At 36.7% G+C, this 14,810-nt stretch overlaps 1 long non-coding RNA gene across 1 annotated transcript in view; it reads right to left on the bottom strand.

The window, feature by feature from the left end:
- Positions 1 to 2,397: 2,397 nt before the first annotated feature.
- LOC128811683 (uncharacterized) overlaps positions 2,398 to 14,810 on the bottom strand; it is a 186,346-nt gene continuing 173,933 nt past the window's right edge. The window contains exon 3 of the long non-coding RNA XR_008438427.1: positions 2,398 to 2,482. This is a non-coding gene — a long non-coding RNA (uncharacterized LOC128811683). The remainder of the gene's footprint in view (positions 2,483 to 14,810) is intronic.

Below are 14,810 nucleotides of genomic sequence, written 5' to 3'. Positions count from 1 at the left end.
CATCTAACAAAAAAGGAACAGAACTGAGGTGAAATCTTCTTGATGTAAATAATATAGGTCAGTTATAATCATCCTTTAGGTCTTGGAATAACCACCTGCCCAATAATTCCCATTCCTCCTATCACTGCTAACCTTTCTCTTTACTAATATTTTAAATAAAAAATTATAAATATGCAGTGTTTATAACCACACTTCCACAAAACTTTGGAAATAGGATAGGTTCAAGAGGAATTAAGTAAGAAAATTTAATTTCAATAAGTAAATTATATTCAATATTTTTTGTAACAATGTAGGAGTCACTAAATTTGAATTTGCAAAATATTTTATAGCTAGTGTTTTTATCAGTTCATGTGTAGTAAGTTGCATGTGATTTCTTTTTTTAACCTTTTACCCCTAAAGTTATTAATGTGTTCCATTAAGTCTGGACAGTTTTGATTACTTTCTAGAGAGGACTGAGTAAATTACAGCAGCCAGTGCCTACAAATTTCTTCTGAAAGAGCCATGTACAGATAAAACCTAACACAAGATATAAATGTCTAAATTTAAGAGGGACTCAGTCATGAAATTAACTTGGAATAGAGAGCAGCTGCACAGTCTTTGGTAGTTGTTTTTTTCATTATACCACAAGAACTTTCTCAATGACATCTCTATCACCATCATCACCCCCTGTAAACACAAATCTCTTGGCATGGAATCTCAATATACAACAAACCAATGGAGACAAAAGAGAGCTCAAACTAAACATTTGCTTTAGGATATCACAAGTCCCTCAAGGACCCTATAGAATGATATTACTTTTAATTAGGTGTCACTTAATAAGTTCCTCCAAGTTTGGATATTATAACCAGACTAATACTCTGATGAGTGACTTTCTCACTAGAAAGAAATTAAATTATTGTCATATTTGCTGATATATAAAGATTGAGACAAAGAGTAATGCAGTGGAATAATCATGATGAAAAGCCATCTTTACCAGATGGTAAACCAGGCACTAATAGGAAACATTAATCTTTGGTTTGGCTAAATATAAAGTTTTATACAGAATTTAAAAAAAAAAAAAAAAAGTGGTTCACGTTCCTTAGGGACAGGAAAGGGTACTGGGAAGAAGTAATGCCAAAGAGAGCTCTGGGAATCCTGAGCCCAAGCTGACAATGACAGTGCAGAAAAAAGTGTTAAGCAGAAGTTTTGCTGCACATTGAAGCGACAGAACATCTACTTTGTGTCCTTGTTTGCCAGGATAAAATTTCTATTGGAATAGTGGCCAAGGTCCTCAGTGAAAAAAGTGTTGCAGAACCTGGGAGGGTTCTACTGCAAATGCCACTGAAAGTTTGGAAAAGCTGCAGGACTGAAGCATTTGGGTCTATTTATTTTACCTGAAAAAGATGAAAGACTAACCTAATAAAAACGTATAAATAACAATATGGGGAATAAAAGGGTGAAGAAGTTCAGCTTCCAGATGTTCTTACTTTATGCTCTTTAAACCTAACATAAAACATTTTGGCTTTCTCCTTTTTTATAGGACAAGAGGGAGTGATTGATTAACACCAATATTGCCATTCATCCCTTGACCTTTTGCCATAACTTCTCTGATCCTGTCAGTAATCATACACATATTACTGCAGTTTGCCTTTATCATGGAAATTTCAATTGCTCTCCCACAGCAAGTGTGAGCAAAACACTGCATTTTTAATAATGTGCTTATTTTTATAAGCCAAATTAAACTTATTATATTCAGCATAACACTCATTGCATACAGATGAGTTCTCCATTTATGTATTTACATATAAATATCTATATTACATATTTCTGCCTGATTTTGAAGATGAATAGGTTTTATTTAGATTTAGGGAAATCGTGATTCTGCTGCACACAAGGTAAAACAGCCATCATGGAAGCATGGTCTAAGATGACTTAGAATAGTGAAAACATGTCACAAGTTATTGATTAATTTGAGCCCATCCTAATTATCCTGAGCAAAACTGGTGTGAGCAAAATGGTCTTAACAGTAAGCAGACTCCTTGAAAAGTACCAGTACCAGTAAACTACTGGACTTTCAAACACCTGTTGTGTTATTTAGAAAAACTTTCTCGTCAAACAATGAAAAACCAAACTGAATCCCCTTCCCCCCACAAAATTCCCAACAAATAGAACCCCCACCCCAAAATCCTGATCACAAAATAATTTTATCATAAATATCATTGAACTGTTTGAACTGCTTTTTATAAGCTGACAAATAGCTCTGAGAGTTTTTTATACCCTTTTTTTGGATATATTCTCTACAATTGAGAAGTACACCAACAAATAAATCAAACAAAATGCTTCATAATTCATTTTAACAGAAATTCATAAGACTATATAAGAAAGAAGCATCATAAAAATAGCATCACTGTAACTTACCTGAGAACTGAGTATTACAGCACTTGCTTCTGCCAAACTGGGTCTACTTGGCCAGACTGCCTTATTACAAAGTGTCAAAGCAGAGCTGTGGGGAAAAAGGTTCAGTTCAGCACAACTTCAAATAATTGCTTAATACTCAGATAATGACTATTAAATATGTTTTACTATCCTGAAAATAAGAAGCCATCAAAAACAAGAAGGAAAACACATTGAACCAATATTTCACCTCCAGTTAATTGAAATCTTATCTTTTCTCTACACTGACTAACACTTCTAGAGATAAGAGCTAATATTTTTAAATGCTTTTGTTAAATTAACACAGCCCAAACCTCTACCTACTTTCAGTTCTCAGCCTGAGGGTGCAGGTACCAGGAAATGTCTCAGAGCACTGAGAAACCTCTTATTATTGATGGTTGTACAATTTTTTTGCCCATGATAGCACCTTGACTCCTTTCCCTTTTTGTTGTGACAGATAAGCCTAAAATATTTCAGAGTTTGAAATGGAAGATAAGCAGTAAGCAACAAAATGTTTGATGATTATTCAAAGCTTATCTGAATTGCCCATACTTCCTGAGGCCAGTGTGTGTCATAAGATCTACAGTCCTTCCAAATTCCAGACAGTTCAGAAGTACCTGGAAAATTGTTTTTAATCTCTGTATGTTGGCACTTTTATCTTTGCAGACTTCAGGTAAGACCTGCAAATGCAAAGTTGTGCACAAGTTTAAAAAAAAATAAAATACTTAATATAAATTTGTACCTTAAACAGTTTTATTTTTGACGACTATTATCATTTTTATTCGGGACCTCTCAACTGCCATGCTATCCTCAATCACAGTTCTGCAATATGAACTGGCCAGATGATAAATGATATTGGTCACATCACATGTTTTTGCATCTTCTCAGATTATTTTTCTATATTTTAAATGCTTTCTTTACTGTAGCAACAAATCATATAGTCCAAAAAAAAATCAAGCTTTGTCATGGGAAAAAAGGCACACAAAAAAAGAAGCTGCTCTCAATCCTCAGGAAGTAAAAAAGGCCCAAACCATTATAGGTTTCCTCAGAATAATTAATTCTAGTTTTATCCTTTGCATTACAGAAAGACTGGAAAGCATTTTCGAGGTAGGAGAGTTAAGCACTCCAAGGTACTCTGCATTTTCAGCCGTGCTCCTGACTAAAAGCAGAATGAAATCCTTAATTTAGAATTTCAACCATTGCAGGCAGCCACCCTCAGCCCAGCCTCACATGTCCTGGAGAAAATGACTGTTCTATAGCAAAACCAGAGGGATCCATTCCTGCCAGCCTGCACGAGGCATCTTGAGATACGAATTGAGGAAGAAAGGAAATGGATTTATTTGCCCATGGTGTTTGTGTTGCACTTGCAACACTTGTCAGCATTTAGTGCTCATGCTGAATGTCCAAGAGTCATGTTTAGAGGTTTTTCAAGGTACATGATTATTTCTTTCCCTTTACATAAAACTTTCTCTCATTTACACACTGTGTGCATTTCTCAGGGATTTAAATGTATTCTAAGGTAGAGTCTGTATTACCTCATTTGAAAAGTCAAGCACTTTATCTTCTAGTCACAGAGTAAAATCCTTTGAATTTGGGAAAATGTTCCAGGCACAGTCCTCAACTGTACACATACCATTTTGGCTTTAATCACTGCACTAGGATTTAAGAATGTCCTGGAATTTAGAAGGACAAAAGCCAGTGCATAGAATTTTCTCACAATCATCTGTTGTCAAAAAACATCTTTTCCCTTCGTTTCTCCACCCTTGATTTTCCCAAGATCAAGAAGTTATATCTAAAATTTGTATTGAATTTGATAATTTATTTACCAACACAGTTAGCAGAAACCAACTGTCCTTCCACTTGCACATTTATTTTAACATTTGAAGTACTTTGTAATTACTCAGGACTGGATTACCCAATGAATTAAAACAAAATAGATCCATGTGGCAATATCCATGTTCTTTGAAATCTTCAGCATGTTTTCCTTCTAGACCAATGGACTCACAATACTGAAGCTTCAAGCTGCCCCCATGTCTGAGTATTCCAGTTCCTGCCAAGCCATATGGCACATCTTTGAGTGCTAATGATTTTCATGTTCAGTGTGAACTCTTTGAAGTAATGCTGCATTTGTCTTTGATATAAAGTAGCCTGATATAAAATAGCTTAATTAAAATAGTTTGATATGAAATAGCTTAATTTAAAAGTTAATTCAGTAAGTTTTCTGTGTGCTGTAACTATAATTCTTCAGAACCAAACTTTCCAATCAGGACGTATTTTTAATTGATAGAAATGTTACAGTGGTTTTAGGAAATCTTTTTCAATTAATTTGGAAGCATTGTTCCAGTTAATAGAATCAATGTCTGTTGCTATTTATCTTCAGGGGAATGTTTTGTTTCTAAGCAAATTAAATCCCAAAGGACAGAAAGTTGTATTTTAGCAGGCTCTCAATATGTTTTCTGTTTGAAACAGTTGCAAATGTGCTGGTTGCTTTTAAAGCATATAATATGACTTCAACTTCTGTGCAAAAGGCTGTGAAAGACGTTTTGAATATACCATTTCCCAGGGGAAGAAAATCCATTGGAACAGAAATCACATCAAGATTTCCATGCAAAAGCTAATATACACTGCAGTCCTGATGGTAGTCTGACAGCGCCTTCCCTCTCCTGTCATGGATTTTGTTCATCCTCATCAAAGCTGGACCTGTCTGCGTAGGTGACAGTGCTCTAAACAGGCTGCCAGCATGTGGGCACGTCGGGAAGAGTTCTAACAAACCTCCCCAGGCACGAGGAACAGCAGGTAGCCCTGCACCCAGGAAGGACCACACCCTGGGAGTCACTCAGCACTTCTGGCAGTGCAGCATAAGGGCTGGTGGTTCTGGCAGCAGCGTTCCCCACAGAACAGGCAATCCTCTTGGGAAGTGAGCCCAGAGCATCCCCTGAAGGCAGGACTGTCCAAGTGACTGCTTGGTTTTGGTCAAGCACTTATCCTGCAAACCAGCAAAACAATATTGAAATCCCATCCCACTGGATCCAAACCTCATCTGGTTTCTTGACCGACAAAAAAATGCTGTGCATCTTTCCAGTGTTTTGCAAGATGTTTATGAATTGACTTTCCCCTAAAGAGTATTTACCCTGTCCAGCGAGAGCAATGTGTATTTTGTGCAGTGTCATCCAACAGCTTACTTATCCCTGGTCAAAAAATATCTTATTAATAACAAAAGAACCCATGCCCACACCTCCCACATCCCCCCCACACTCTGAGGCCATTTCTTCTCTATAGCACAGCTCCTTTTTCCTTTGGGAGTCAAGCCATTCCTTCATCTGCCCCAAACTATGTTTCATTCCTGTTGGTGTAAGGAAGTTAGCTACGCCTTTTTAAGCCCCAAACCAGAAAAATCAAGATAAAAGCAGGTTCACATACAAAAAGGGCACAGTTTTACAAGTTTATGTTCAGTAGCACCCAACAGCAGAAATTCACCACTCGCGTGTCTACTACTTTCTCAGACATTGCCTGTCCAATTTCCCCTCCCCAGCCTTTTCCTAACGTCACAATTTTCCTGCTCATATTTTTCTAGGCCTTCACTTATCTAACAGATCCCGATGCTCTGATCACTGTAAACCACAGAGCACTCCCTAAGTTTTTCCTCCCTGCAGGCTGAGCTGTTAGTCCCTGCATGAAGTATGTGTGACACTGTGATGGATTCACAACAGATCTTTGCATTTAAGCAAATTTTAACCTTACCCATGTGAAGATTGCCTTAAAACTAGAAAACAGTCATGCTTCACTTTCCTTAGTTAAATACAAAGTGATAGCTCAAGCTAACAGAACTAATAGTAGAAACACAGGAAAATCTATTGCTTAAAGGATGCTTATTAAGAAAATTATCTCCTTTCTCTCAAATGTGATGGTGACATGGCACAGATGCTGCAAGGTGCTTAAGCTAACGCTGTTAAGTGTAAAGGATTTACTGTACAATGATTATTTACTATGATATGTCAGCATCTCCTTCAAGTAAAGGTGAAATGAGCTGGTGGAATACAAAACACTGTACCATGATTAATGATGAAAAGTCAAAAAACTGGTCACTTATCAGGTAATATAAATTCCTTAGAGCCAAAGAAAGGATGACCATAATAATTCATGAATAATTTATCTAAAGATAAACCATTTGCAACAATAATCAATCAGAAATGAGTAGCTATTCTGAGCTAATTGATGTCCCCATTGAAGCACTGATTGACAGCCTTGCTCTGCTGGGCCCTGAGTAAGAGACAATCCACAGAGGGCAGTTAAGCAGAGTTATGTTGCCTCCCATTTGAAAGCTGTGTGGCTTTTCTCCTTTGGAGATTTTGATATTCCTGTAACAGATGGATTATCTGAGAACAGCTTATGGACAGCTGCAGTGTTTCTACTTACAGCACAGCCAAAAACACACATAGTTACTGTAAGAGCTTTTTCAGGAGAAGTTTGATACAGGGTCAAGGTTTGTAACACAACACACTCCATTATAACCATATATGCCTTTCAAGGAAGAAGTGACACTTTTCCTCTCTAGATTTTCAAGCTTGACATATTTCAACAAAGTCTATATCCTCTTAATGCTTCCTCCTCATAACAATTAAGCTACTTGGAAAAAATATTATCTATATTGAAATCACTGCATACCAAACCAGAAAGCAACACCCTGAATTCAAGCATACCTAAGGTGCAATCTATGTCAGTTACTCTTGTGGTGCAGTTCATTATTCAGAACATATTGGATTAGAATATAATGAGCTATAAAACAAAATATAAGAACTGTATTTTGTTACTAACATGTTAACAATAATTACTAAGTTCATTACTACTTTTGTTGTTGTTTTACTGGGAAATCATTGCATTATTCATGTTTATCACTCAGTTATCTGCCTCTCCCTACTCTGTTTTAATTCCTCTCTTTCACATCAGAGAAGATTCAGTGCAGCAGCACAGAGGCACGGCAACTTGGGGATGTGCTACTCATCACAAATTACAACTCATATTTCACTGCTTTGCTAAATGCAAATAGCAAGGACTTGAGAAAATCATTAACAAGATCTTATACTGAATTTTGGATGGTAATTGAGCATATAGAGACAGCTAAGTTGTTACTCATTTTTCTAGCAATTAAATAATTCTTGGTTTGAATTAAGCCATTTGAAATCACTTCACTAGTTAGTTCATGGAATGCTGTGTTTAATCACTATCCATTCAGAGAGGATAGCCAACTTCCATTAAAACAGAAGGGAACTCATCCTACTTCAGATCATCCAACAAGACTTGGTTCCTACATCAGGGTTTAGGACTGAAGCTAAGTTTGGGGCAGCTGTGTGTCAGCTCTGTCAGGGCAGGTGACAAATCCCTGCCTTCCATGCCTAGTTCAGAACAAGTCTGGGCTGCAAAGTGAGAAATGAACCAAAGAGTTCCTCTAATTGTCTGTGTGAGAGGTACAGAGACACCAGAAACACTTGCCAAGTGCTGAAGCTCGCAAGTGTCTAGAGAAGACTTTTTTTGTTGTTTATCTACCAGGAGAGCAATATGTGCACTGCTAATGGCGCATGTTACACATCCACAGCTTGGATTTTGGCCCCAGTATGGAGGGTCCCAGCCCCACCTGGATGGAAAGCCATGGCCCCAGTGTGCCACTGCAGCAGCTGGGTTTGCTGTGTGTACTCATTGAGCAGGGAAGGATTGTGCGGTGTGAGAGGCCACAGCATTTCTCAGAATGTGATCAGTTTTGAAATGTCTGTGTAGTTAGAGCCCTAAGGTTTTTTCCCATGAATAAAGGTTTTAGAACCACGAGCTAATAGCAGTTAGAAATAGAAAAGACTTGGATAATCACATTTATACAGAGATAAGGAAATAAAATCTTACAAAGTTCACACTCTGAATTATATGTTGAATTCACTAATAGTACTCTTCCTAGGAAGATGGCGATTTGGACAAACATCATGAAAGATAAAATTATATTTGTTTCATGGCAAGAACACTAAAATTGAAGTGCAGTAAGTAGTATGCAAAACCAGCTTCCTGGGTGGTAGTGTGGTGCATAATTAGTGTCACCTCCCACAAAGTTAACAATTTCCTGTTTGCAATCTGCACTTACTATAAATGTGAAGAGATGGGAAATCAATGTATCTTAATGGGCGTGTTGACTCATTTATGGCTGGGTTAGGTTTACAAACTGTCTGTGGTTTTTATTTTCTTCTGTTTAGGTTTGGAAGGCTGACTCAATCAGCAAAGTGAGCAAAGTACTGATCACTTCAGGAGATTACTTTCCAGCTGGCTGAATAACTTCAGAAGAAAAACACACTAACACCAAGTCCTAATGGTTTCTTTAGAGTCTCTCCAAACTGGTAATTCTGCAAATGCAGGGACACTTCCACCTACTCTGCAATGCTAGGTGCTATTTAATGATTGTTTTTAAATTCCAATGTGCTGATTTGAGTGGATTACTGTTTATTTTGTGTGGTTTTTTTGTTTTTTTTTTTTTTAATCTACCAAGTGTATCCCTAGACTGGAGATATTTGTCAGGCATTAAAAGAAAGGGGGGTTGGGAAATACCAGATGCTGTTTGTAACTATTTTGTAATTTTTATTCTGAGTAGATCTATGGTTAAGAGAAATGTGGAAACACTTGATCATTAAAGATTAATACTGTGGGAGATCACACTATCAGATAGAACTGCATTATTTATAGAAAAATACATTAATTTTCAAACCTTTTTCTGACAACCACTCTACTTATGGATTTGAAAATTAAATTGCACTTGAATTAAGGAATTGGCTCCTACCCTGTTATTCACTGTCAAAGCTTCAATCCAGAAGATTTATAGCAACATAAAGAACTAGATGAGCACAAAATTGAAACATTCAGCAGTGAAAGATATCAATTAAAAAAGGATAAAAAACCCCCACACCTGTGATGTTTTTTTCAGTTGCACAGTGGCTCTGGCTGTGGCAAATTCTGCTTAATAGAGATGGTAGCAATAAGAAAGTAAAGCAATTGTATTTCACATAATTTATCTTTTTTTTTTTTCCAGAAAGGCCCACTTTGCACAATCTCAGAATTTGTTATCATGCATCCACCTCACAGATACAATTATTTTGGGAAAAGAAACTAAAAACATATGTGATAATTTCTGGCAGTAGACACAGAATCGAACTCTTCAAAGACAAAACATTATCGATTTCTAGCATCCTATTACTCAGAAACTTGGATTTTGGGCTGATGTCAACATGGCCTTTTATAAATTAAGATTCTTCCTTATATCCTTATAATTTAATGGCATAGAACTCATTCTGGCAAACTACAGGGTGGCAGGCAACATTCTTCTTTTCTCTGACTCTATGGACTCATTCAACTTAACAGAAAAATCCCTCAACTCCACATTAGGATCCTACAGAGATTTTGGTAATAGGCTGTCAACATTTTCAGTTTCAGCAATTACCCAAGAGATGAATTCTTAATGAATTAAGCAGGCTGCTAATTTACTGGAATTGTCTCATTGTCCATACGTTTAGTACTTTCTGTACATGCAGAAATCTTTCTTGTTCTTTTTTTCCCTTCCCCTGACAACTGTTAATCAAATTGCATTTAGATCTAATTTTACTTACATCTATTTGTGCTTGAGGAGATTTGTTTTACTTAAATGATTTGCAGTATGAAATTAACATTCTTGGAACTTTTTTTTTTTTTTTTTGGTGAAACTCCAGGACATATTCCACAAAAAAAAAAACAAAACAAAAACACAAAAAAAAAACCAAAAAAAAAAACAAAAAAACCCAAAACCATAAAAAAACCACCACCAAAAAAGCACTGCAACCCCCTTATTTCCATTTATAATAGAGCAAAATTAAGTCTTCACTCAGATCAATTATGTTTCCATAAATATGTAATCACAGTATAAGACAGCATCTTCATCCAGGAGCTCTAACTGATCTTTAAACAGACTCTGTTGGCTCCAGCCTCTTGTCTCCAGAGCAGCAGGTTTGTACAGGAAGAAATCAGTTCAGTCCCTTCCAGGCAGCTCCTGTTTTAGGAGAGCAAAGCTGCTTCTGCCACCACCTGAAATCCCAGGCTGGCATCACCTGGGTGACCAAGGCATTCAGATCAGAATGGAAAGGAGGAGCCCATTCTGACTGAGATTTTTATTGGGAAGCACTCTCCCAATTAAGCACTGAGCAGATCCCTAAAACTTACTAAATAAGTAATGAAAAAGATGTGCTCAGATATTCAAGAATACTTGAGAAATGTTTTCTTTGGTCTTGTCTCATACAGTTGCATGGCAAACTGTAAGTGTCAATGTTCTTAAAATTAATATAAAGACTGATTTCTGCATAGCCCAGCTACAAACATAAAACAGGTGCCAAGGCAGTGAGACAGATACATCTTTCTAGTAGCTTTTGTTTTTGAGGTTTTGTTTAATCATTTAGAGATATATTTGTAAGTAATATTCCTTCTGTGTACTGCCAGACTTCCCAAAATTGTCATGGATTTCAGAAGCATCAGCTCTGCTCACTTTCTCTTACTGGGATATGTACAGAGCTCCCAGCTTTACAACAGTTCTGAAACTCTGAACTGCATTGTCATAGAGAAGTAAAAAGGAACAAAGATGCAGGTCTGCATTTTGTTGTGCTTTACAAAAGTCAATAGCAGAAGTGAAACATTATCTAGAGTGTACCAATAAGCCCTATCTAGCAAACATCATAAAACACCCAAATGCCCAAGGATCAGTGTCTAAGTAAGAAACTGTAGCAATTTTTTCCTCTAACCAGAGTAGAACCAAAATTAAACATTTTTCTACTGCTGGGATGAAAAGGGCAACCCTTTGACCTCTATAATATGTGCAATTATGAAGTCATTAAGGGAGCCCAAGAAATCAAGGATCTAAGTGTATTGACAAATTTGCTGAAGTGCTTCATGAAGGAAATATCTACTGCTGTCCACCTATCACAAGAAATTCTTAAGAACACAGTATAAAAATGATTCAGTACAACTCTGTCAGTGACTTTACAGACGTGTCATGTACAGCTGCGTCAGTCCAGCCAATATGACTTGTCTTACCCTTTCCAGAATACTTGAAAGAAACATTTCTCTACTTGTTTCTAAAGTTAAAAGACATTTGAAGAAAGCATCTTTGATTTTTTATTAGAGTATAACAGCCAGCAGTGGACCACTCTGCAGCTGTACTGCACAAAGACAAGCTCTCTCCAAAGCAGCTCACAACAACAAAACAAAACAAAAAAAAAAACAAAACAAAAAAAAATCAAAATAAATAAAAAATCACAGACAACACATTGTATCCTTTTTAGAGATGAGGGCCTGGGGCCCAAACACAGCAAGACCCTTAGAAACAGAACTTTCATCAGAGACCTCAACTGAATACAAACCTCTTTAGGTCATATTGCCACTGCTCAGTCTTGCTTTTACAGCCAAATGTGGGGCTTTTATTTGTTGTTTATTTACTTTTAAAGCAAAACAAAGAAACAAAGGCTAGAAAACCCATTTCTACTCTACAATAAAAAAAAATCAAACCCATCTTTGTTAAAAATATTGACTTAGGAAGAGACTGTTCAGTCTACACAATACTTTGTTGCAATTCATTATTGCCAATACAAATCTGGTTTCCATATCTTCACTGCAATAAAACATTCACTGCCATTAAGAACATTATCTCCATATTACATACAAAATCATCAGTTCTAATAATTTCCTAGCTGCCTGGGAAATAGAGGCTGTTAATATTCATATTGAATTATAAGCTTTTCATATAGCCTAAACAATTATTGTAATGAATGTTTCAATAGGTGTGTGATATTGCTTTTCAGTGATATTAAATTATTCAAATTGATTGTAGCCAATATGACCTTAATTTATTATATTGCATTATTACAATGTAATTGCTTTCCCCATATTTGGGATACACCTTGGTTGCTGATTAAGTGCTGATTCCCCACAGCACATGGCATCCAGCTCAGGCAGCAAATGCAGGCATCACTGCAGTGTTCCACAATTGCAGAGGTCTGGGAGTGGGGGATGAAGGGTAAAGACCAAATAAAATCTTATTTCTAGTGCTTAGGACAGCATGGAGGTGTTTCTCTCCCTCCCACCTTGCCCCTTTTCCACTGTAGGACCCGAGTTTAGGCCCAGGTACAACTTTTCTTCACTTGGGATTATGGCAACTTCCTGGACAATATTTCACAGTTCTGTAAACCAGAAGGACCACAGCTGACCTTCAGGTGTCAGGTACTTGATAAAAACCTCCCATCCTGTCATCTGTTAGAAATCTGAACTGAATCTAAATGAAATTATTTAGGGCTTGGATAATCAGACTCATCCCCAGTGGTGTGTTTGAACTTTATCTCATAGTAGTGTCATGTCACACAATTATGACAAAACTCTCCTCTTTCCAGTGCTATCTCCTCTGTTGGTGGAAAAGCAGAATAGAATAGACTTATACCAGCTAGCACCAGGTCATTTATTAGACCAGATATCATATTTTTCTTTAAACAAATGCTATTCTGATCCTCCTAGGGTTGGTTTAATAAATAGAATCACTGATAGTTGTGTGAACAAAAGCCTTTTGCTACATTACACATTTTCTGAAACGTCCCTAAAAATCAAATTTGCAGCCTTGTGGCCATATTTTGGAGCTACAAAAATCAGGTCCAACAGTAAACTCTCATTTTTCATTGAAGCAACAGAGCTGTTCTGTTTCATTTTTCCCAAGAACTTGATCATTATGATCATATAAATGCATTTTCCTACATCCCTTGTCTTCTGTCAGTTTACTTTTATTTAACAAGTTTTCTACCAGCTACTGCTGGCAATGTAAATGCTGGTAATCACAAAAACAGGGACTATATTCTGAAAAATAAACAAATTAATCTCACCACTCACCACCAAACAAACAAAAACCCCAAAAAGCAAAATACCACAAATCCAAAAACCACCCAGGTAGTAAATATATTGGGATTTTACCAGCATTTATCCCTTGCCACATTGTATAACTTAAAGCTGAGGCCATTCTTTCCTAGGACCCCACAATGTGTTTATCTGTGCTTACCCTATAGAAGGACATTATCCCACACATACAGCCTGTAGCTGCAAGCCACCACAGACCTCAATAATATCCACCTTGATTCTGTGGAGGACAACATTAATTGTTATTTCTTACAAAACTACTCCTTTCTTGATCTTTAATTGTGATTTTACTATCTAGAGTTTAAAGCCACGTGGGGAAATCAGAAGTTGGAAGAAATGGGGCTGTTTCAGACTTGGTTTCCTTGAAGATGGACTTGCTTTGTCATTTACGAGTTCTAATAGTGTCAGTCCCTCTAATTGAAAGGATGCTGTTTTTTTCCAAAGCACCTCCAGTTCCTGTGCATAATTTTATAAATGTCTTTTTATCAGTTCCTAAATTCCCTTTCCACTGTGGGTCTGCTTTAGGGACTTTGGTAATTATCTAATTTACCTCAAATTCTGACCCCTGGGTTACTGGCAGAAAACTGATTGCCCTTTTCCTCTTTTTCTATTAACTGCATCCTTAGAACTGAAAGAATAAAAAGTCATCATGAAATGAAATTACACAAAGGTCAGCTGTGGGGATGGCTTTTTTCTTCCCATGGTATTAGTTCCATGTTAACTTTGATAAAACCAGAAGGTGGATCCAAAGGCACTGGTGGACTTTGCCACTGTTTACAGGCACAGAGGGTTCCATATCATCCATATTCTTGATACCATGAACTTCAACAACGTTGAAAACAACAATAGCTATCCAAAACACTATGGGTTTTTTTGGTGTTGTGTTCAATGATTCATTTAAGGAAATAATTTTATGAAAAATTTATCAGGGATTAAACATTTTTCTAGTACTGAAAAAGAACCTGAGTAAACCACTCCTAAATCAAAATCAATATCCCATGATCCCAGCAATGCACACAACAAGTTATTTGTTAAAGCAAACAGTTTAAAAATAGGGAAGAAAATATACTTGTAAAAATTAATCTTCAGAGGGAGGGAGGTGAGTACTTCTGAGTAAACTAAGGAGGCTCACATACAAGATTTGCAAATAGAAAATGCTATAAAGGATCTGACAAGTTCTAAATTAATGGCATTTCCAGTCTCAGTGAATGAACATGACTAAAAATGCATGCTAACCTATTGAAAAAAATAGAAAAAAAGAAAAAATCCTGATGTTTACTTGTTTTTCACATGGAAGGCAGCATTTGAAAGCTCATTGAAATCCTTTACAATACCCTGAAACAGTCCCCTCTGAGTTCAGTGGACCTCAGATGAGCCCTCTGGGGAAGAAAAGGAAGGTAGATAAGGTTTACAAAGGATAGTTTTGATTAAAAATGAATCTTCAAGAGGAAATG

Source organism: Vidua macroura, chromosome 9 (genome assembly GCF_024509145.1).
Source record: "Vidua macroura isolate BioBank_ID:100142 chromosome 9, ASM2450914v1, whole genome shotgun sequence".
Classification (NCBI taxonomy): domain Eukaryota; kingdom Metazoa; phylum Chordata; class Aves; order Passeriformes; family Viduidae; genus Vidua; species Vidua macroura.
Note: the sequence above shows the minus strand (reverse complement) of the source record. Positions and strands in the feature narration are given on the sequence as shown.